The sequence below is a fragment of the Anomalospiza imberbis genome, chromosome 1 (genome assembly GCF_031753505.1).
Source record: "Anomalospiza imberbis isolate Cuckoo-Finch-1a 21T00152 chromosome 1, ASM3175350v1, whole genome shotgun sequence".
Lineage (NCBI taxonomy): Eukaryota > Metazoa > Chordata > Aves > Passeriformes > Viduidae > Anomalospiza > Anomalospiza imberbis.
In genome coordinates this window covers 28898251-28922011 of record NC_089681.1, presented here as the reverse complement: position 1 = coordinate 28922011, position 23761 = coordinate 28898251, and the positions used below count along the sequence as shown (strand labels likewise).

The following is a 23761-nucleotide window of genomic DNA, read 5'->3' as shown; positions in this document are numbered from 1 at the left end:
TTCCTTCTCTGCTGTGTCCAGGCAAATATGGCAGAAATGCAGTAGTTGTATATTTACTCTTATTCTTCCCCCCATCCAATAACAAGCATAAGTGAAGTGGCAATTTTTATTAGCATGTACCTAAAGTCGGTGCTGTGGGAAAGCTAAAGAAAAGAAGGATTTTCCCCATCACTTGTAAACACAAGAACTTTCTGGTTTTTCTTTGCCTTTGAGGGCAGGTGTTCAGCTGCAAAGACTGCAATTCTCTCTTGGCTAGTCCGGGCTGCTGAATATTTCATAGCCCCTGAGAAATGCAGCTGTAATCAACTCACAAATAATGAAATGGGCAGCAATAATAGAGCAGAGGTAAAGTGCACCATTAGAAAGCATCAGTGCTTTGACTGCTACTGCAGTCTTGCTGTACCAATTTATCAGGTTATTTGATAAAATAATAATGCTATCAACTATGAAACAAAAATTAATGTTATGCTAAAAAAAAACCCCAAACTCAACAAGTGTCTCAGGTGGCCAACATGAACAGCAAAAAAGTCAGAAAACATGTCAAAAGGAGTCACATTCAAGACTGAAACTCCATTAGATGTATTAATCACACGCCAATTACACACAGCCACATTCAGGTATTACTAAAAAGGTACGTTTACAGAAGTTACTTAATTCTGGAAAAGCTTCATAAATATTAAAATAAAACAGCAAAAATACTTTGGAAGTAATAAACATGTTCATCTTAATCATATCTTGCAGAATAACCCACCTGCTGTCTTAACTTCTGTGTAACATGATCTTGAGGTTTGACATTCAGAATCTCAACCACCTCTTTAGGAAGCCTGTTCCAGTCTTTGACCACCCTCTTGGTAAAGAAATGCTTCCTATTGTCTAGTCTGATCCTCCCTTGACACAGCTTTGAACCATTTCCCATGCATCCTATAACAATACCAGGTAGAAGAAATCTCAGCTCCTTTTCCACTTCCACTGCTCCCTGTAGGGAGCAGTGAGGCTGTCCTGCAGCCTCCTTTTCTCCCAAACTAGAAAAACCCAGAGTCCTTAGCTGCTCCTCACTGGACATTCCTTCCAGCCTTTTCACCAGCAAACAGCTGGTGAAAAAGCTGTATTTCAAGTGACTCTGTGATATGTAACTGTGGGGAAAAGCAGCTAAGAAACAAGCAGAGGCTGAAGAATAAACACAGTGCTCCAGTCTTGCCTTCTGGAAACACAGCAATCTCCCAAAAGTGTCATGCAGCAGGTGGATGCTCCTCCTATGGACCAGAACATGCTTCAGTGCAGAAGAGGGCAGGCACTGTCTTCCCCAGCCCACATCTTCCCAGGTACCACAGGACACCCTGCTGAACCACAACTCCCGTGGCTGCACAAGCCTCTCTCATCCTCCCTCCAAGCAAGGGCTGACACTCAGAGCTGCCTCCTCAGAGACGCACAAAAGTAACACGCCCAAGTTGGAGGCAATTCACAGAAGGCTGGCTGTGCCTCTGTCAGTTACTGCTGATACACACAAGAATATGCTGAATGTTATTCCTAGAAGTTGAAGGGAGGTCTGGATTCGGGACTGTTGGCAGGTTCACATGCAGCACAGAACGTTGCAAAGAGAAGCCTTGACGGAAGCGTGAAGTTGCACAAACACCTGTGCAAGCAGAAATCTAACAGCAGTGGGAAACAGAAATTGCTTCATGCTTTGAGAAATAATCTCTCCATGAAGGAAGTTTCAATTTATGTCAGTCTAATCATCTTTTACATGTTTCAAAAAGTAATTCAAAGGAACTCAAAGAATCTAAGCAGATTGTGAAAGAAGTCAAAGTGAAAAACACACCCTCTTCCTTCAGTGCCTTTGTACTTGTTATGTTCTCTACAAGGATATGCAGTATTTTCATTTCTTTCCTCACCAGCAACAGATACAGATTGTGGACAGGTTTAATACTGCCAGAGAAAATGTGGTGTACACATGTTCAGTGCAGCAGGGGGGAATGAGCTCTCTCTAACATCCCAGAAACACATCACTTGTCACTCTGAAAGAAAATGATGTCTCAGGGTGATACTGAACTGGAGTAATTCCCATGCTTTGATAATTAAAGTACTCCTCCTAATGTTATCTTCCATCTGCTGGAGAAGAGATCACACAGATAGACCTTCCAGCCACATGGAGCCCTCAAAAATTCTCTTCAACTATCAGAAGGCTCAGACATAACTAAGATGCCCTCATTCATATTCTCCTACACTCCCTCCTACAAATACCCAAAGATAAATTACTCAGACAAACTCCAGTTTGGACTTTAAATGTCACAGGCAAATCTTACGTAGCTCATTTTTCCTTTCACTTTTTCCCTGGGATGAAAGAATTATTATTAACTCCCTGGGGATCATATCTTCACTCTACTGTGAAAAAGTACATTAAAAAGTACCTTGAACAATATAAGGCTGGTAGAGCTACTCTACAAGTTTATCTATTAAAATTCAAATATCTATTACAACAGCTGTGTATTTTCTGTCATATCACTAATCTTCTTCCAGGTATCAGCATGCCAGTCTAGCCCTTCTATAAATGGTAAGTCTATGGTGATATAGGCTGCTGTAATTTGTGAGGTGTCTTATTTTTTTTCATTTATATATCTAGAACTAGTCTTAAAGGAAGGATGATTAGGAGATACACACACATGCAATTCTAGCATCAAGGGACTCACAAACCATGCCCAAATCCTGAGAGGAGCTCTCACTCCTCAGCTAAAACTTACAGAGCAGCAAGGCAGGCAGCAGTTACTGCTCATGTGCTGCCTCCTCCTTGGGCAACTCACTCTACTGGGAGCCCTGGAAAATTTGCAGCATCGTATGAACTCTTTCCAAGACTATGACTTTGCCAATACGTTGTGAAAAAGGACTTTCACATTCAAAGTCAAATTGGCATTTTGCGATGATTACTACAGGAGGTGAGACTAGCAGTGGTGCTGCCTGTTACAGCTGTTGGCCACTTTCCCCTTTCTCGATAATTTTCAGTTGTTAAAAAATGCAGCTTCATGCTAAATGTAGTTTTGGGTATCTCCATTAAAACAATGCATATGTTTCTGAAAATAAAGCCAAAGAAAAGCACTTTTCACTACACAAGTTAAAAGGTCTTTTTCTTAAAGAAGCTCAAGTATCTCTACTCTTTGAAGAAAGGACTTAATAAGACCCAGGAAAAAGCTGTATGTCAAAGAGATGATTTTTACTGCCTTCTGAAATGAGACAGATTTACTCCTGTGAGAACAGGAACAAGAGTAAGGAAATTAGAGAAAAGTAAGGAAAAAGAGGGAAAACTGGGATTGAGGGATGTGTGAGCAAGATGATGGATAAGAATAGGCAAGGAAGTTTGGCTGGGGAGTCTGGGAGAAAAGCAGGATGAAAGAGGGCACAGGAATAAGAAGGAAAGATGGTCAAAATCAGTCAATTTAGGCAAAATCCAAGGAGAAAAAAAAACGGGTAAAAAAGGAGAGTGAAATTAGGAGTTACTTGGATGAGAACAGGGTGAGCTGAGACCCATCCACCATGCAGCTGGTACAAGGGGAGACTGACACTAGCTTGGCAGAGACAGGACACTGAGCTAAGGAGGCAGCAGCACAGACCTGGGAGTCTGGATGGGAGACTGGCAACAACGGGGTGTCAAGTGAATGGCAGGAAAGTAACAGAAGTCCTTTGGGACAAAAAGCAAAAATATACAACAGATTGTTAAGATGAAAACAGTGTCTGCAGGGAGAAATACACTTAGGAGAGCTGTAAGTGTGAGGAAAACATTAGAGAATAAGGCATAGCAGAAGACAAGCAACGTAAAATAGAAAGGAAACAGGTTTAAGTCAAAAGCAGAAGGTCAGAAGAGACCATCTTTTGGCAGAACTAAACAAAAGAGTCTGTATCATGAGAGCATATTCCTCTCCCGAGCCAGGCCCATGACTGAGTGCAGCTATGCAGCCACAGTAACACATTCACTTCAGGGACAACCGGGCTAGAACGTAGTTTTTGCTTTACCTAGTTTCTCATCTCTGTTGGCCCCAATAGCACAAAGCAGTAGAGCAATAAAATGAACAGACGTTACAGGATAGTTCTTTCAAAATGTGTAATGGTAACACTCTGTCCCTGTTAAGGATGTGACACCACTCTACATGAGCTATGGATTTTCTTCAAACTGACTGCTTTAAATATGCCACTGGCTCAAGGGTCTGCCATAGGGCCCTGACTGTCCTTGGAAAGCCAGACTGGCCTGCCCTGTGAGCTCTCATACCCAGCATCAGCAGGAGGCTGTGAGGAGCCAGCTACAGCTCAGCAGGGCACTGATACCTCCCATCCTTGAAGTGCCTCCAGCATAGCTAATGCTTTCCAAGTACTAACACAGGGCTTGGAAAAAAAAAATGACCCTTAGCTTCTGCTAGACAAGACAGGGACACAGCTGGCAAACTGCATGAGACAGGTGGCCAGATCTTTTTAGTGCTTGTGATGGAAGGAGAAAAAACACCCACCTAAGTAAACAAATGCCCAAAACTTGCCAGAAATACCGAGGTGCTCTTCTCACTACAGATCTCCCCAGATTTCCAGAGGCTGACAAGCAAAGCAGGTGTGTAGGGGGCTCCCTTGAAACCCCTCATCCAGGCACTATTCCTACAGAAACCATGATGCAATGGATGGAGAGACAAGAAGTGCTGCGACACCTGCCTCAGTTTCACTCTGATGGGTCATCCACACTGTACACCCAGATCTGGTACTCACTGGCCCACTGATCTAAGTGTGCCCTTAATTATTATCACAGTAATTGGTAGGAACACAACCACCCTCTTATGCTGTAGTCTTTGTCCATTTTAATACATAGAACTGATGTGTAGAGCCCTGGAAAAAATGATGGTGACATTTATTTCTTTATTGAAAGAGCCTTGCCTCTTACTCCTAACACTGACCAGTACAACACACCATTAACAGCAGTATCTAACGAATAACTTTTTCAGACTAAATGTACAGAATAATTTACAGAAGTTTTCTTCCAGAATTTCCCCCTTTCCCACAGAGTACACACCAGCTCCACACACCATCATGTGATCTGGTTCACAGCTCCTGAGCAAACAGGCAAGGTTCCTGAACTGTATCTCCAGAAACCTTTCTGTAGCAACATCCCGGTAAATTCATACCACCTGGGGCTGCATGGTTTACTTCTGAAACAAAGACACCAACTTCAAAAGAGCCAGTGATTCAGGTGTGTTTTATATTAACTGGGGATTAGATGATTTCCTGCTGATTTAGAAATACTGTTGCTGCATCTTATACCATTTACTATTATTTTTTCCTTTGCCCAAAGTATCTGCTACCTCAGACTGCTCCTTTGCTTACACACTCCCAATGCAATGGTAATAAATATGACGGACTAAAGGTCTCCATGTTATTCTGTAATAATCCACCATACTGACAATTTTAGAAGAAAATACTGGACAGATCTCTCCTCATCCCAGAGGGATTAGTGTGCTGCAAATTATTCTTTTAAAAGTGAGATACAGCAAGAGGCAACCAATAGAGCAGCTGGTGGCAAATCACCCAAAGTGCTCTCTTCCCCATTAGTCTAGACCCAACTGCAAGGCACCAAGGGTATGTGATTTATTTAAGAATAGTGCCCACAATTTTTTTACTGTCCTCCTAAAGGCCCAGCACAGAGCAGTGCTAAGCTGCCTGTAGAACAGACAGCACAGCAGATCACTGTCACATGCTGGGATCTTAGGAGACTTGCCTTTAATCAGGCAGTACAGTCCAGAGCCAGTTGAAAAAAGGCACCACTAAGAAAATACCCTGCATCTCAGATGCAGCAAGCTCTCGTTTGCTTCAGGAAATCTGCAGACAAGGCTGAAAAGGTAGCAATTTAAAACAGCAAAATGGGACAGTAAGAGCATTTACCTTTTATCTAAACATGATTCATGAGGCAGTCCTGCAAAGTGACAGACAACAACAAAGCAGTTCATCTACTATTGATAACCCAAGCATTCCTAAGCCATCAATAGCCATTTGAGTACTCCCAAAGTAAATTTAGCTTCATCTTCATTACTTTCTGTATTGAAAGACTGAGGACATATTCATGGATGTTTACGCAATTGCAAGAGAGCACAGTATTGTATGTTTTATTACACTACCAAAGCAGAATCTTGTTCAGACACTGCTAGCATATAATTTCTGTCTCTCTCAAAGCTGGAAGGCAATCATTAGCACGTTGAATCTGGCACGTTCCTATTATCTATCTGGTAATTATGGAAAGATGGAGAAGCCGTCAAAAAATACCCTCCAACTTCTGCATTAACCACACACCTGACAAAAATACTATCCCTGTTACCTAAATTAACAGATACTTCCCATAAACCATCATTCAGAACACATTAACATTAGTATAAAAAACAGGAAATAATTATTGGAGGCCATACAGACTATTAATTTACCTTCCCTTCCAACTTCAAAAATATAAAACTATGCAATGACAACCTGAATGCAGGAAAACATCTTACTGAAGGCGATGACAAGCTAGGCTACCTGGTCACTTGTCAGGCATTACTAGCCCAAATAAACACTACAACACAGCTCTAGGTTTTCAAAATATGTATACCATTACTCAATGCTATTCACACTGTGGCAGCGAAAATATGCTAAATACACCCTCAAAGATAATCCCATCCTCAAGAGACTGCTGTAGAAAAGGACAGAAGGATGAGAGACAGGGCAGTGGGTGAGGCCATACATATGCATACATATACAAAGTAATTGGGGAAGCTGCCCTCTGTCTCATTATCCCAGTTATTCATGCTTCAGGTAAAGGGGAAGGAGGAGATGCCAGGAAGAGCAGGAAGAGTACAGAAGCTGGGACAAGATTGGTACAAAACGATCTGGAAGAACAGAAGGGAATCAAAGCAAGGAAAGTGAGGCATGGGAAATGAGACCATGAGACCACGAATGAAGAGTCAGCCAAAACCAGTGATTAGGGGTAAAAAAGACCAAACAAATGGGGGACAGTCTACATGGGGAGCAGAGGACTGCAGGAAAAATCTGTGAGATTTTTTTGGTTGTTTTATTCTCAGGCAGAGGCTTCACAGAGTCTGGCACCTCAGAGGCTGCATCAAGCCCCATGCCATAGCCTGAATGACACCGACCAAAGCAGCAGAGCGCCGTATCTCTCTGGCTTATGCACCATTCCAATTACACGGCTTGTCCGGGCCCTGGGCAGGTTGTCCCCACAGGGCAGGGCTGGGGGGGCAGCTTCCTGGCTCAGGACCAGGACAGATAACCAGGGTGTCCCCAGGGAGACCCCCAGCTCTTGTCCCAGCCCCTGCCTGAGCTGCAGCATGACCAACCCCCATCCCAATGCTTGCTTCTCGTTTTTTGCAAAGAAGCCTCATGATCAGGAAAGGCTATGAAGGCTGCAGCAAAAGTGTGTCAGTACATGCAATTCCCAAAACTATAGCAACAAACAAATAGATTAAATTACCAAGATAGACACTAGCCCAATTCAAGGGGATTGGTACATCCATTACAAGAAGATGCTGAAGCTGCAGCCTGATCACATTTACATGAAGAAATCACTTTATGCAAATCTCTCATCCACGGGTGAAGGCTGTACTGGAGAGGAGAAACAGCACTGTACAGAGATTCAGGATGCATGGCAGAGAGGCAATTTAAGGTAAATCATACAGTTCAGTTATACAGGACATATAACCTGGGAAGAAAGTGTGTGGCTTCAAAGTCATAAATTATTTACAAATAATACAGCCTTCTCATGAAATATCCAGAAGGCCAAGCACCTATTTTTCACATAATTTTTCTCCACTTCCACAAATCACAGCGAAACTGAAGATTAATATCTTATCAAGAATGAACTAGGTTTGGGGGAGGATGGACTTAATAGTGTGGAGCTAATTAGGAGCTTGCAGGCAGGACAAGAACAGAAGGCAGCAGGGCTGCTGTGCTTACATACCTGAAGGAAAGTGTGGGAATCCAGGGCATCCCTCTGGCTGCCCTGGAAGGTCTGGAACCCTGGCAGGGGGTCAGGAGCCCCCCTGTACAGAGCCCCGAGAGACACTGCCTCTGATCTCTGTCCATGGAAAAGAGTTTTCAATCTTACAGGATGAATTACAAGCTTGAGTGTTTGAGATAAGTAGTAATTAGTGTGGCACAAGTGCAAAAGTAGAATTTTAGGATTCGAGGTAAAGGGTTCAAAGGGGGCAAGATGGAGGAAAATTGGGCGTGCCTTGTCCTTTTTCTTCTTCATGCCCTCCATGTTTCACTGTGGTGTTGGAATTTTTCTATTGGTTTAGGCTGGGGACACACTGTTCAACATGGGTGATGGGTATTGGGACGTTATTGTAAATATATCACACGTAGTTTTTAGTATATAATGTTTGTACCGTCCCACTGAGGGGCAGACCCCCGCACGCTGTCCTGCAAGACAGACCTGCTGCAGGTCAGAGAGAAAATATTTTAGATAAGAAGAAATAAACAACCTTGAAAACCAGCACAGACAAATTACGACTCCTTCTTTGGCAGTGGGGCTGAAAGACAGAGACTTTCTAATATCTTGGGAGCATTTAAATATCACAGATTCCGACAGGGAAGCATCAGAAGTCAAAAGGAAGGAGCTAGAGCAGGCTGAAGAAAGGAATTGTCCACCTGGTTGCCCATAGCCTCCCAGGACTGTCACTGCCAGCCTGTTCAAAATCACCACCTAATTTCCATCAAATATTTCAGGGTTTTTAAAATGAAATCCATTCCTCACATTCACAAATCACAGCTGCAGCATCCACACGGGTGGTGTGTTTTCTGCCAGCAGTGATGCCTCTTCAGAGCACTGGCCTTGCTCTGTACAACACATGGTCACACCTCTCTATTCAATTTTCAATTCTCCACCTTTCTTCAGCATTTCTGTTGTGACACCTCCGCAGTTTGACACCTTCTCATCTTTGTTACCCAACACAACACCTGCCCAAATTGCACCTGCAATGACCAATTCAACTGAGTTATTTTTTCTGATGTCCTGCCTGGTGACCCTGCATGGCTTCCAGTGCACTTACAGGTATCAACCTTTTCATAGATATATACACAGTTCATAATTTTCTTTTATGTTGCAAACTCTTTACTCTTCAAAGTCTTTTTCAGATCTTCATGCTCAGCTTGTAACCAATTCAACACAGTTTGGCTGGGTTTTTTTTTTTTTTGGTTGGAATCATTAGGGGCAGATACCCATCTGCTGGAGGATATTTCTGTAGTCTGAGTAACTCCTAACATTTGTGCTTTCAGCAGACCACTGTTTCTGCTTGCTTATATACACATGCCTTAAGTGACTTTTACAATGTGTTTAAGCAGCTCCCCATCCTGAGCCTGAGGATACTAATTTTCTCTCTTCTGACTTTCTCCTGTTTTCAACTGATCTGCTGTTACTTGTGTGTGTGACAAGTACTTCACTGTATAAAAAACCCTTGAAGTTAAAAGATACAATTTTACACGCTAATTCAGAAGTTTTCTGAAACTCTTCAAAGCCTTGGAGCGCATTTTCTTTGTATTACAGGTTTGCCTAAACGCAACAGTAGTGTTATTCTGGAGTTCACTGCTTGTGTCACATGTGCAGCCACATAAGGCAAATAAAATACACAACAGAAAAAAAACCCAATTTATTTTCTTACTACCTACAGATATTAGCATGTCTTACTTGTATCAATTGGTTTCAATAAAAAACCACAAATACCAAAATATTTCTTTTCAGCTTTAGGACTGCAGCATTTTTACATGACCAAAACTAAAAATAAATGTACCTCTTGTATAATAAAGAGCAAATGCAGCACCAAGTGTCACTTCATCCATGCAGTTATCTCTCTGCACCATGGGTTCATATGTATAATCCCCCTAAAGCCGCCATAGGGCATAAAATGCAAATTAAAAAGTAACATGAAATCTACATTTTCAGTTATCATGGAAATCTGTTCAGTAGCTATTGCTCATGTACACCTATGCCTGTTAACATTTGTAACCTTGTGGTTAACAAAAAAGTCTGTTTCTGAACATTCCTAAGTATTTTTAAATCAACCAAAATACCATATGAACACCTCCCAAGCATTTTTCTTCCTATATGACACACTGTAGGTACCAAAGCTAAAGAACAAAATCTCTTTTCTGGAGGAAGGGATATTTCTCTTGGCTAAGCTTATTCCTACCTAGGTCTATATCCACTTCCTAGGTCAGATGTAAAAAGAAGAAGTTGTCATCCATTTTGCAGCTCACTGAGATCTCAGCCACTCTGTCACACATGCAGCTGTTTTTCTTTTCAAGTCTTTGCTATTGCAAGTATATTCAAATCTTAAATAGTACATAAGCTCTGGTGAATGCCTTTAATTGAGGAAGACCTATGTAAAGGCTTGGATTTCATACTATCATAAAATAGTAAGGCTCCTTCTCCTTTGGGAGGACCACACAACTTATGATAAGACTGTTCCTCTTTTGCCTCAAAAAACTATCCCTGACCTGGAAAGCCTACCACAGTCTCCAAGGATTGCACTAGAGCAATAATATTTACACAGAGAAGGCAGCACCCGTATGTCTAAGATCTCTCAGCAAATTTTAAAAACCATGAATACAAAGTACATTTATCTGCAAAATACTTCAGTCCTAGTTTTACAAACAGAGAATCAGGAGATAAAGACAATTTGAACATCAACAGTCAAAGGGTAACACTACAGTTGCTATCCTGTTGACGAAGATTAAAGCTATGCCTGAATCAGCTTGCAAGGCAAGGAGAGGAGGCTGAGGTCACTGATAACAGCTCCACTCCTCCCATGTGCATCAAAAGCAGCACATTTGGTGAGCTTCATTTCCAGGGGTGTTAACTCACCAGGAGGAGGGAACAAGCAGTGGCACACCTAACCATTGTGGTTTTCAAAAGCCCTGCCTGTAGGCTTGTGTTGATAAAAGTTTCCTGCCTTGAGTCTTGGGTATGACACTGTTAAAGGCATGTTAATATGACAGCTAAGCTCAGCACCTCACCTGCTATGCTGTGGAGGCCAACAGGACATGATGCCAACTACAAATCACTTGAAAACAGAGTTAGTAAGCAACAAGCTTTAAAAGAAAGGATATACTTCAAAAAAAGCACTACAAGGGGCTTGCACATTATCTGTCCAACATTTACAGGCTCAAGTCCCTGCAAGGAATGAGAATTTCCCTTATTTTTCACCTGCATATTCAAAACAGTGATAAGTAACTGCTTTTTTGCACACATCCTGCAGGAACAGGAGACAGCAGATACTGCACCTCTGCTTTACAATCCAGGGAACATGTAAAAGATTTTACATTTTAAAAATAAAAGGTGAAGAAGCAGGAGCAAACTGAGAAGTGTATTGCTACCCTTTTTTCAGTGAGAACGGAGAACTTTTTTCAAATTTTTTAAAAAACAAACAAGAGAATTGTTATTTTAGAACAGGCTCTCTTAAAAACCTCTGTCTGCAAAGGAGGTATAGAGGTAGTCCCTACCACTCATCCAGCAGAGCTGCTAAAGAGTGCAGCTGGTGCTGTCACAGAATCAGACTGAGGTGGGAAGGGACCTTTGGAGGTCACTTGATCCAACATCCCTGCTCAACTAGGGCTTCCCAGAGCTGGCTGCCCAGGACCATGTCCAGGTGGGTTTTGAATACCTCCAAGGATGGAGACTCCACAGCCTCCCAGGAAAACTTGTGCCAGTACTCAGCCACCCCCACAGTCTTCTTCTGGGTGTTCAGAAGGAACCTCCTGTATTTCTGGTTTTGCCATTGCCCTGTCTTGTCACTGGGCACCACTGAAAACAGCCTAGCTCTGTCCTGTTAGTGTCCACCCTTCAGGTATTTTTTACAAATTAACAACATTCTCCCCTGATTCTTCTCTTCTCCAGGATGAACAGTCCCAGTTCTCTCAGCCTCTCCTCATATGAGAGATGCTCCAGTCACTTAATCATCTTTATGGCCCTTTGTAGGATACCCTCCAGTATGTCCATTTCTCTTCCGTACTGGGGATCTCAGAACTGGTGTGGCCTTGCAAGTGCCTAGAAAAGGAGCAGGATAACCTCCCTCCACTAGTTGTCAAGATTTTGTCTAATGCAGCCCAGGAGACACTTTATCTTCTTTGCCACAAGGGATCATTTGCTGGCTCATGTTCTACTTGATGTCCATCAGAACCCCTGCACCTTTTCTGCCTTCCAAATGGTAATCCCCCTGCACATATTGGTGCCTGGAGGTGTTCCTCCCCATGGGAAGGACTCAGCACTTCCCCTGCTCCCAGCACCTACCACTCAGAAGCCCAGCTCTGGATGTGGGATAACCCCTAGCTCCTCTCTCTCTGCAGCAGAGCAGAAGGTGGCATGCTCTGGACGCAGCAATGCTCAGCTGGGCCAGCCACAGCAAGAAGCCAGACTCTGGTCAGCACGTAAATGTCCTGTGATCCTTGGTCCTGTGTTGGCTGTATGCCCCAGCAGGGCCCACTCTACAGTCTGCACTGTATCAGCATCTCCTCATTTAAAGCTCCAGAGGCACTGAATTGCCAGGCCGTGCTTTTGGAGGTTAACCCTTTCCTGTAGCAAACACCATCACTCCCAGGGCTGAGGGACAAAAGTCCTTTGGAGAAGATCAAGCAGGAGGATGAGACAATGCCAGTTTAAGTTTCAGCCTCAGCACTCCTCTTCTGTGAAACTGAAACATCAGATAGAGGAAGGAAGAGAAAGCAGAAATGCTCTTCTCCCTGACACCAAAACCTCGCTCTTTACCATACAACTGATTTAACAGCAGTAATTTTTTTGCAAGAGCTTGCTCCTATCTGCACGCAGTCAGGCTGGCACAGACACGCACCACAGGTACTGGAGTGTTAATAAAACCAGGTGGCCAGGTGTTTAAAAGGTATCAAACTCACAGCTCTTGTCCTGATCATTTACCCACAGCAATCTCCACACTTATTTTTTTCTGAATTCAGTCTTTTCAAGTGCCAGCTGCTGATGAACTGCAGGGAGCATAATTTTTATTAAATTATGAGCACTGAAACATTAGAGTTATACCTCATAAAATCAATTTCCTATTGCCTATGGACAGATAGCTAAAGCCCAGAAATTCCCAAGGGTTTTCTGTGTGCACTTTTTTGGTTGGTTTTGGAGGTTTGGATTTTTTTTTTTTTTTTTGGTTGGTTGGGTTTTTCCTCATTTCTTTAGAATCCAATGAAAGAAAGCCTTGGCTGTTTAAAGTGGTTGCTTGTTTTTAAGCACCAGTGTAATTAATTACACAAGCTAATACTTAATATAGGAAATACAACTGCTCTGTGGAGCAAGGCACGTATCATGCTGGCTGGAACATGGAAACTGCCAAGACTTTGAAATTCTGCTTCTCAGGGAATCACACCACTGCAATGTATAATTTCTGCCCAGCTTAGAAAACCAAAGGAAAACATTTTTTTCTTGTTTACTGTGTTTCTTGAATAAAACATTTACTGGTGATTAAAACTAACAATTTATGCTAATTTCACCACTGTCCAAGAACTAATATTTCAGTAATTTCCACAGCTGGGAGAAGCAAAAAGTGACAAAAAAACCAACAAAGGATTTCCAGGTTCCCAGCTTGCCAACCTGAGGTCCAAATCTCCAGGGCTTTGATGTCTCAGGGTAGCTACAACCAGCTCCTGGGGCCATCCCTACAGAAGTTTGGAAGGTCCATCACCCATTTCACAGACTGGGCTTCTCTTCCCAGACTAGCTGTTGATGTGCCTGTTGAGAACCAACAGCACCATGTTACTCGCACACGCTATGCCTGAGCGCTGAGTAAACATGAAACACAGAAATGCTGAGTTATTTGCTGCCTGCCTGCTTTGACAAGTAAATAATATAGCTAATTATGCCTCATAATAATGCCTTCCTGTTTTGGTGGGAAACCAACCCTCTGCTTCTAGTTTGCTTTCCCCAGCTCTTCTTCAGGGGTGGTTTTAGCCAAACCTGTTGAGGAGAATGGTAACAGGATCACCTGGAAACCAATATCCATTAAATCAGCATAACAGGTCAGGCCCCACACCAGACCCAGATATCACCTCCTCCCCTGTCATTCATGTGACTGTTAATGCTAATCAATTCCTGGTATATTAGATTTCTAGGAATGAGATGGACTTGTCAAGCAAAATTAAAGATGGAGTCACAAGTGAGTAAGAGCTTCAGAGTTCACTCACACAAATTAAAATATACAATTGATTCCAAAATGTAAATCAAGAGTATGAAATTGAATCTTCAAGAATTGAAAAAAGAAATTAATTCTTTCTTGCACTTCAGTCAATATAATTGACTGGAACAATCTAAAAGACTTGATAAACTGTCCAAGATACCCTGGAAAACCAAAGTGTTGTACCTCTACATTACTAGCATAAAACCATTTCCCAATGAACCGGCAAATTTCACGTGCTAAACTGCCAGGAATATTTTCTTCCAAATTCAGTTATACTGATAAACAACAAAAGATGACTAGATATTTGCATCCCTTTTGACTACCGGGGACATAGTTAAGAAAACAGATAAAACAGAAGGGGAAAAAATCATATTAGAAAAATCAAAGTGCATTAACAGATAATATTTGAAGTACACATTCAGTATAGGTGGTCCATAGATAGCTGTTACTTCAAGTCCACATGCATAATGACACATACTGCTGCTCCCTTGAGTGATTAATTAACCCACAGAGAAAAGCTCTGTGACAAGTCACTTCACAAGTCACGAAATGGAGGTCACTGTGCCAGCCAGCAAATGACACATTAAAAAGGGGGGGAAAAGGCAGGAAATGCTCTTTATGCTTTCCACTTCAGTACAAACATGAGGGATTTATTTCACTAATCCATGGCTGGCAGTGTCAGGACTACTTGGAGCTGCAGAGACAGAGAGAAATAACCAATTTTCAAATCCCCTCCAGCTACACGAAGGTAGGAAAGAAGAGCACATCTGCCCCCACAGAGCTGTTATTGCACTGCTGCCAACACCATCTCCTGAAAAGGCTGAGCAAGGGCAAGGGACAGCCCCTCCTATAACTAGGGGAGCCAATTAAGATGGCCAAGATAGTTCAAAATACACCTTTTTACAGGGTTCTCATTCATAGTTTATTTTGCTGATCTGATCACAACATTACAGTCCTATATGTAGAATGTTTAGGGAATTGCACAAGTGACTTTGCCTACACAAATATGAGCTTATTCAGGTTATTTAAACATGAGGTCACAATTTACCCTTCTGGGGACAAAATAGTGTCCTTTCTTACAACGTGTACTAAAAATCACGCAATATTTGACAGCACATCAAAGTGTGAGACAGAATACATACACATCCACTTTGGCCTCTCTGTATTTTCTTCTTCTTTTTCCTTAGGCAAGCAAATCTATAAAGCCTCTCATTTAATGTGTTAGATTAATAAATGATGAAGCTACAAACATGAGAGTCCCAACCTTCCATGCCGTGTGTTCAATTATTTTGCATTTAAGAAGAGTAAAGGAAAACTAATTTAATCTCTGTAACTGCCAAACTAAATGACACAACCTTGCCTATTATAACAGATCAAAACAATACATGTACATTTACCAAGTTATTGTAAAAACTAATTTTTTTACTCTAATTTTTACTCTGAATAGCATTTTTTTTAAGCATTAGCTTCCATTTGTGGAAAAGTAACTACCAAATGTTGCAGTAGAGGCCACAGAGACTGTGCTTTTCCACACAGCTAGGCTTGAGATCAGACCTATTTTTAAGCTAAGCTCTCTGACAGCTTTTCAAAAGAAAGTAAAACTATGTTTTGGAATGTGCTTGGTGAATATTACAAACTAAAGTAAGTTTGCAACCACAGGTGTTCTAGTTTGCAGGCTCTAACAGTCAGAATGTTGGTCTATGCACTCTGAAGGAAAAGTCATTCATTGAAGGAAGAAACTTCTGGAGACATGCAGTTTGTCAGGAAATCACCCACAACACCATCAGTAGCAAATTCTCCAGTAACCTCATCAGCTATGTCTTTCTGTCTCTCCCTCACACTCCAGTCTCCTAAACCAGCATGCCTGGGTGGCAGCCTGAGCAATGGCAGGTGTCAGAGCTTGGTGTAGGCACCAGTGCTCCTCTGCACCCCTTATGCCCAAACCTGAACCCCTTTTCCATGGCTCTTAATTCCTACTCTTACTGATGTCCTCATTAACTCTCCCCCAACCACAGCACAAGCCCTAGAGGAAGGCTTCAGGTTACCCTTCTCTGCCTTTTCCAATTGGAAACCACCTTGCTTGGACGTGAGGAACAGCCCACAATTGGCAGCACCCCAGGTAAGCTTCCTCTGCAGCCCTGCCTCGTGGCACGAGCCCCTTCACAGTCCCTGGAAACCACCCACCTGAGGCAACTGAACACTTTCCTTTGCCATTTTTTGTGGGCACACCCCAGCGGTGGCTCACAGCTGTGTGGCAACAAGCATATCCAGGGCTTTCTCTCCTTCAGTCACTTCTGAACGATGAACCTCTAATCCCTTTGGCTTCAGCTGCAAAACTCCCATTGATTGATAATGGATTTTCCACTGATGTAGAATCGAGCACTTCGACTACACCACTACGAATTAACAGAAGAGAGCTCTGTTAATCCTTTATAAGCAAGCTTAATCTTGTGGTTTAGAGAAGGAGCAAAGGCTCTGTTCTTTCCAGTACCAGCCAGAATGTGATTACCATTTCAGAAAATCATTTTCATTTTCTTTGATTGATCCAATATTTCTTTGGAAGACGTAAATCCAGACACCACCACAGGCACATGCTTCTGCCAAGTGAAAAATAAAGAGTTTGAGCTATGAATCCTGAAGCAGAAAGCTGGTATCAGCACCCTAGGACTTCCAGTTAGTCCATAGAAAGTGCCGTCATCTAGAAACAGCAGTCTGACAAAGCCTTTACAGCACTCACCTTTCAATTAAAAAGAGTAACATCTGAAACCTCACATTAAAATGGCTTTAAGATTTCTTAGGGTTCTCTCTCAATTATGAGATTTGATAATTCCCTGTACATTAGCAATAGTTAGGGCTATTAAATGCAATCGAGTATTAGTACCTTTAAAGACTTACAGAACCTGGTTAATAACTCTGAAGCAATTAAGTCATCAAAAAGATGAACTGAACTTACATTAAGACACTTTTTCCATTAAAAAAAGATTTTGTTAGATCAACTCAGTCTTTAGGTCAGTGGACACGGAATGGTTCTTTTTTACAGAAAAGGAAATTCATGACTGTGCATCAGTGTCTGGTAAATAGGAACTCACTCTGGCTCCAATGAGAAAGCACTGCTCACCAAGACTTGTCCCATTTGCAGCAAACAGTCTGAGCAAGGATACGTAATGGTATCCTTAGCAGTAAAATAATGAAAGCTCAATCCCAAATATTAAGCTAGAACCGGTACTGCACAGAAAACAATCTTTCATTTGACGTCCTGTCCTGCAGCACACTAGATGCAAACATTTCATTGACTTAGGAATTCAACCTACGCGCTGCTACTATGCTAGGATGCGAAGTCTTAAATACAGCAGCTTAGTGGCTCCTCTAAAACACTGGAATGCAACATATCTCCACAAAATGTTGATCTTTGTCAAGCATTTCACTGCCACTGTTCAGCTGGATGACCTTTAGAAGGAGCAGCAGAGGCTGACGTGCACCTTCATTAAAGCAGCGCCTCCTTCTTCCCCCGCCTGCGAGAACAATGAGCACGGGAGGGAAGAGGTGAGCAATCCACGGAGTAATGAAGAGATTTTGTTTCAGAGGGTTATCAATTATTTATGAGTAAATCCCCAGATGAACACGTCCGAAGCTGAGCAGTTTTTAATACATTTCACTTCTGTACACACGGCCCAACGCAACCAGATGCGAGCTAAACTGGACTGGTCTGATCATTTGAGGTGTCAGTGAGTTCAGTCTGGACATTAGTAAATCACCATTACATTTTTCAAAGTACAATGGTCTCCTAGATTTAAATCTCTTTCACAAAAGTCCTCTAAGAGTCATAGAAATCATTCTTTACAGTATTTCCCATTCATCAAGACCTCAGCAAAGAAAAATCTCATCCTGAAGAATTTCAGTAATTATGCTGATGCAGTTGTCTAAATAGTCTAATACTAAAATTCTAATATTGCCCAGCTGTGAATGGGATTTTACTCCACAATGGGATTAAATGGATTGAAGTTTTCTTATTAAGAAAAGGTAAGACCAAGCAAAGGTCTTTTTCTCCAGAGCAGGGCTTATCTTTTTTGAAACAAAGACTTGCTTTTAAAAGTAAAATTGTTTTACAACTGTGCTTTTTAAAGAGAAGATCTGAAAACTCTTGCCATGATATGGGAAAAGCAAACATTACACACTCTTTACAATCAAGGGCAATGAAACCAAACAGTTTTATGTACAAGACATGCTTTTGCACAAAAAGTCATTAATCTGTTTACAAATGCTATCATTGAAAACAGTCATCCTGCAAGACTTGAAATGAAACCCAATCCACTGGCACGAAGTGAACGCCCAGATCTGCAGAACTGTGCTTTGAACTCCAGTTTCCCACAGCTTCCAACCAACAGGATGCTGCAAAGTCACCACCACCACTGCAGTCACACTTCACTGACTGTGTCTATGGCAGGTGTCCTGATGGCCTCAAGGCCACCTTAAACACCCAGCACAGGTACTCTGAGCCAGGAACCCACCTGGGGCACTCCAGGATGTTTCCTGCAGAGCAACCCTGCAGTCAGGTTTGCACCTGGCCAAGCAGTGGCACACCATGCCCAGGTGGCCCCAGAGGAAAGCAGCCAGTCATCCTGAGCTTGGGGAGCTCTTGGTGCAGCTGGGGCTCAGCACAGCCGAGGGGGAACAGACAGCAGGCCCTGCAGGTCCTCTTGGAGCCAGGTCTGCAAGCTGCCTTCCAAAGGGAAATGTCTGGGGAGACACTCATCAAATAATACATTTTAAACTACACATGGAACAAGCACTTCCTGCCTTTACTGCACAACACCCCAGGAGAAGAGCTGGGTCTCCCACATTCCTGCTGCCCTCTCCCCTTTAGGCCAGCGTTCACCTCAGCATCTGCACAGCTCCAGCAGCAAGCTCCACTCCTGGCCGAGCCTGGGTAGACTAAACTGCTCCAACATTCAGAAAACAAAACCTAAAAAGCCACTTAGAAATCCATTTTAGATTTGTTTGCATTACTTTAAAGGGTTTGCTATATATTTGGATGAAAGAAGCCCATTAAGTACATCTATATTTACTTCATTACAGCGTGGCTCTTGAAGTTAGATGAAAAGATTTATCCTGGCCAAGTTTGTTTATTCATCAACATCAGCTAGATATATTTTCAAAGGCTCATCCTCATCGCATTTACATGAAAGCACACAGGCTTTTTTTTTTTTTTCCCCAACAGTTGTAAGGCATTCTGAGAGGTATGAAAGGGCAAAAGAAACCTTACTGAGAATTACAAAATCAAGGAACAGTAGATGCACAATTTCTGCTTATTAATGGGGGTGGAAACCCACTCTTTCCCACCTGGAGTCATTCTTCTCACCCTGCAGATTATCAACAACAACAAACTGCAGCTGGATGCTCAGTGTCCCTGACTCATGCCCCAATAAAGGCATCTGGCACTCTGCTTACCCACGAACACCACAAGGGAAGTGTTAACCCCTCCTGAAGCTCAAGATCTTAAGCAAATGTAGCCTCCCAAGTTTATAAAGTTTTTCTCTGCACTTTGACAAGAAAAAATTAGGTCTTTTTTTTCCCCACAGGTGGCATTGAAGATGAGCTCTTCATTACTGTTAGCAAAGTATGAAGTAGAAGCCCAGTCAATCAATGACTGAAGTCAACTGTACAAGTCCCAGTTATCTTTGACAGGAACCCAAACATAACTTGGTACTTGCATGCCTTTATTATCAAAATTTTATCCTCAAGTTATTTAAATATTTAAATGACATTTATGGGCACTATCTTTCCTCATGAGTTTACACTTTCCCACGGAAGACTTCCATAGTGATTAACAATGCTGATCTTTATCCTTCACACTGACTATTCATTCATCCTTTCTAAAAGGAATACTGCTTACATACGACCCAAGAGGGCTGTAACAAGGCAGTATTTATCTACCCTAATAATCTGCTGTGGCTGCTTTAATTAAAACTGGGTTATATCACATCCATGAAGCAAAGGCACACCTCCTGTCACTCGTCATCCACCTCACAGCTGCACTTGGTGCACCTTCTCAGGAGCAAGCTTTGGAGGTCCCACCTCCTGGAGCTTGCCCACCCCTGCCCAGGTAACTGAGGGAACAGTGTGGCCAAAAAAACCTGCTTCACCACAGAAGAGAAGCAGAATGAAACTGCAGAGGGGTTTGCAGTTTGGGGCCTTGAAGGAGTCACTGAACACCTGCAGGCTGCCATTCACCCCAGTTCACAAGCAGGGCACCACTGCTGGCATGGCACATGGGGATTTTGGGAGGTGAGGGACCGGGGGAAGGAGTGACTGATGGAGAACCTGTGGCACAGCACAGCAATTCAGAGCATGATGGGTACCAGGATGGAGATGGAGGAACAGCAACCAAGGACATCTCAACTATCTGCAGTAAATTGGCAGCCAAATCAGGATTCAGCTTCCTCATCTGTGTTGCAGCTTTCATAGGTCCTCCATGACCCCACATGACTGCATAGTGATTTCAAAATTTAGAGTTTACTTCTCGTAGTATTGCACAAATGAGCGTACACTTCTCACCTTTCCATGTTTCACTCCATGCAAGCAATATCTTATCATATGAAAATTTACAAATGGACCATTTTCCCATGGAAGAAACTTGAGCTTCTTCCCTCACCAGAACTCTTTTGGCATTATATACAAAGTATAAGGCAGTAGCAGCACTGGTGGAATCCTTGGGATGCTGAGATGGGCAGCAAGCAGCCAGGGCAGCCTGCCTGCAAGCTACAGGCTATGCAACCTGGGCCTCATTCAGCACCTCTCCCCTGCTGGCTGCATGCAGGGCCTGGGCCAGCAGTTGACATACATTCAGCAAACCCTCGTGCATGGGAGGGGGCCACTCCCCATCTCAGCTTAGCAACCTGGGGATAAGGGTGAGGGCAGCCCTCTGCACCCCTTCACCCTGCCTGGGCTCCCTCCCAGCCCCAGCACAACCACCACACTACAGGACACCCGCCCCTCCCCACTGCTGCTCCAGGGCTCAGCTACCCTCGCATCCTCTGCCTGAAACCTGCCCCATTCTCAAGACCCTGGAAGCAGAGGCATTGCTGTAGGGGCCTGGGTAACATTATTTGAATGATTTATTGTTTTAATTGTCACATGGTTTTGAGTCTTCTTGGTCTATTAATCTTATTCTTGCATTATATTTTACAGTTACAAACTATATGGGTTTGGAACTACTTTGAAAAAGCCCCTCAGTTCTCTAGTCCCATCTTTACGGGCAGTAAAATAACTGTCCTGTTCCAGCCATTGAACTCTACAGCACTTCACCATGGGCATCAATGAGCTGATAAACTCATTGAACTCCTTTATGTGTCAATGAAGTTCCAGTGCCCCAGGAAAGAGGGTTCCTTAAACTAAATGCCACTGCATGTCCAGCAAGAATATTTGATGGCTTTTCTTGTGGACTCCTCAGTGCTCCCTAAAATAGAAATTAACTCTCGGATCATCCTTGTTTAGGACTTGGAATCCAATCACCACTTTCTGATCAATATAACTTTAATAGTAGAATAAATTCAGAACTTAAGTTATCTAGTAGTAATCATTTGTACACAATACATGATCTAAAGTCACTTTCAAATGCCTGGCAATGAGGCATGTGAGGAGCACTGTATCTTAAAACACAATGGATTGCCAGTTTCTTTTCCTCATTAAATGACATCTCATAAAAGGAACCAAACAAAAGATGGGTGAGTTTGATGACTGTCATATCCCACAACTTTTACTCCTATGAGCAATGTGTTGCATCCAGATCAAGTTCTCATTTGGAAGTTGCAGATCCCATTTGCTGACCTGAATATTGATTTTATGTTAATAAAAATCTGTGTTGAAATGCCGGTTAAATATAGAATTGCTCTAGTACTTCAGGCCTGCATGGTGTTACACATGCTGTACTATTTTCTTTTTCAATGAGTGCAGAAGACACCCCTTACAGGAGATGCCCCACAGGCTGCAGAAGTTGGCCTTTGTTAAATAAGCTAAGACCTGAATTAATCACTTTTCCAATTAGGGGAGGCACTTTTGCAATAATGAAGCTGTGCACCTGAAACATTTTTGAAGATGTAAAATAAAACCCCCTGGAATTTGAAATGTCTTGTTCTGTATTGCCTAAGAGAAACAAATGCAATAACAATGTACTTCCATTTACCTACTGGGTATCTTTAGCAGTGTTTGCTTCTACAAATTCTCTTAACAGATGCTGCTCCAATCATTTATCTGCAACACAGACAGACTTTGAGAGGACTAAGGAGGATTTGCCTCTGGTTTCACACAGCGCGCTTGTTTTTTTGAAGTTTAATTTCATAAAATAAGAACTGTGGATAAAAGTTAATCAAGCACAGCTGCTAGGCTTTCTAGGCTGCTAGGAAGGGGGGAAATATTTTCCGGCAAGACTTTTTCTTTGCTCTTTCTCTCACTATTTTTCTGCATTTATTGCTTATTGGCTTAGTATTATTTCAAAGACCGTTCCTTTCACAAATGTAATCAATTCGTGTATTCAGCACCAGACGATATGTTACTGTCCTTAAGACCAAATCACTGAAGAATAGATTAGAAAGAAAGATTAAAGAGCTCTATCGTTCAAAGCGCTAGAGCTCAGACACCTATAAATCACTGTGTTTGTTTATTTAGCTTATTGGCCCATTAGCGTCCGTCGCACCTCAAGCTGCACAACTTTCTGGCGTGACCGTGGGTCAGTTTCTCCTTTCCCTCTCCGGAGCACTGAGAGCCAAAAGCTCCGCGCAGCACACCCGGCACACGACGCGTTAGGGACAATCTGCGCTGGCAGCTCTGTTCGAGGAGCAGACCTCGCTCGCCCCAGAGACCCCGTCCTCCTAAAGACTTTCCAAGCCCAAGAGCAGATGCCACAGTGAAACAAACTGGAGCCTGTCACTGCGTAATAGGATTTCAATGGAAATAGGGTTACGGGGCTGGCTGGCAGCAGCGGGGAGGCGCGGTAACCCCGCGCCGCGGAGATCCGTCCAGCTGACCCGGCCGGGGCCGTGCCCTGCACCTGAGACCGCTCCTGCCGCTCCTGCCGCCCGCAGCACCGCCTGCGCGCCGCGCCTGCCCGCAGCGCGGACCGCGGCCACGCACGGGCAGCCCCGCCGCGGCCCCGCCGCCGGCCCCCGCAGTGACTGCCCCGGCACCCCCCAAAACACAGACACGGCAACTTCGCGCACCGCCCCCAACTCACCGGGAGGCGCCGGCCCGCGGAGCGGTGCGTCCCTGGATGCCGCCTCCCGCGGAGCGCAGCCCGCAGGGGCCGGGCAGCGGCGCGGCCAGGGAGAGGAGGGAGGAGAGGCAGCAAGTTGCGGCGCGTCTCTCGTCTCTCTTCTCTCCTCTCCTTTTCTCTCCCTACCCGCCTCCTCCTCCCCCTCTCTCCCTCCCCCTCCTCCGCCCGGCGGGAGGGTCGGGGGAGGCGGCGGAGGGGCCGGAGCGCGGCCGCGGAGCGCGGCGCGGGCACTGCGCATGTCCCCGCGCCGGCAGCCGGCGGCAGCGGAGCCGTGGATGCGGCGGCGGCGCCGCGGGCC

General features: G+C 43.5%; 1 protein-coding gene across 3 annotated transcripts in view; it reads right to left on the bottom strand.

Annotated features, from left to right (window-relative positions):
• Positions 1–23698, bottom strand: part of PAG1 (phosphoprotein membrane anchor with glycosphingolipid microdomains 1) — a 104574-nt gene extending 80876 nt beyond the window's left edge. Inside the window, exons 1-2 of one of the 3 annotated variants that reach the window (XM_068186092.1) lie at positions 23425–23698; positions 8768–8979 (exon numbers count right to left, since the gene is read on the bottom strand). The gene's annotated coding sequence lies outside the window, so the exon portion shown is untranslated. Of the gene's footprint in view, positions 1–8767; positions 8980–23420 lie in introns of all 3 variants that reach the window. The other 2 variants (XM_068186077.1, XM_068186086.1) reach the window with 2 other exon arrangements.
• Between the last annotated feature and the right edge of the window lie 63 nt (positions 23699–23761).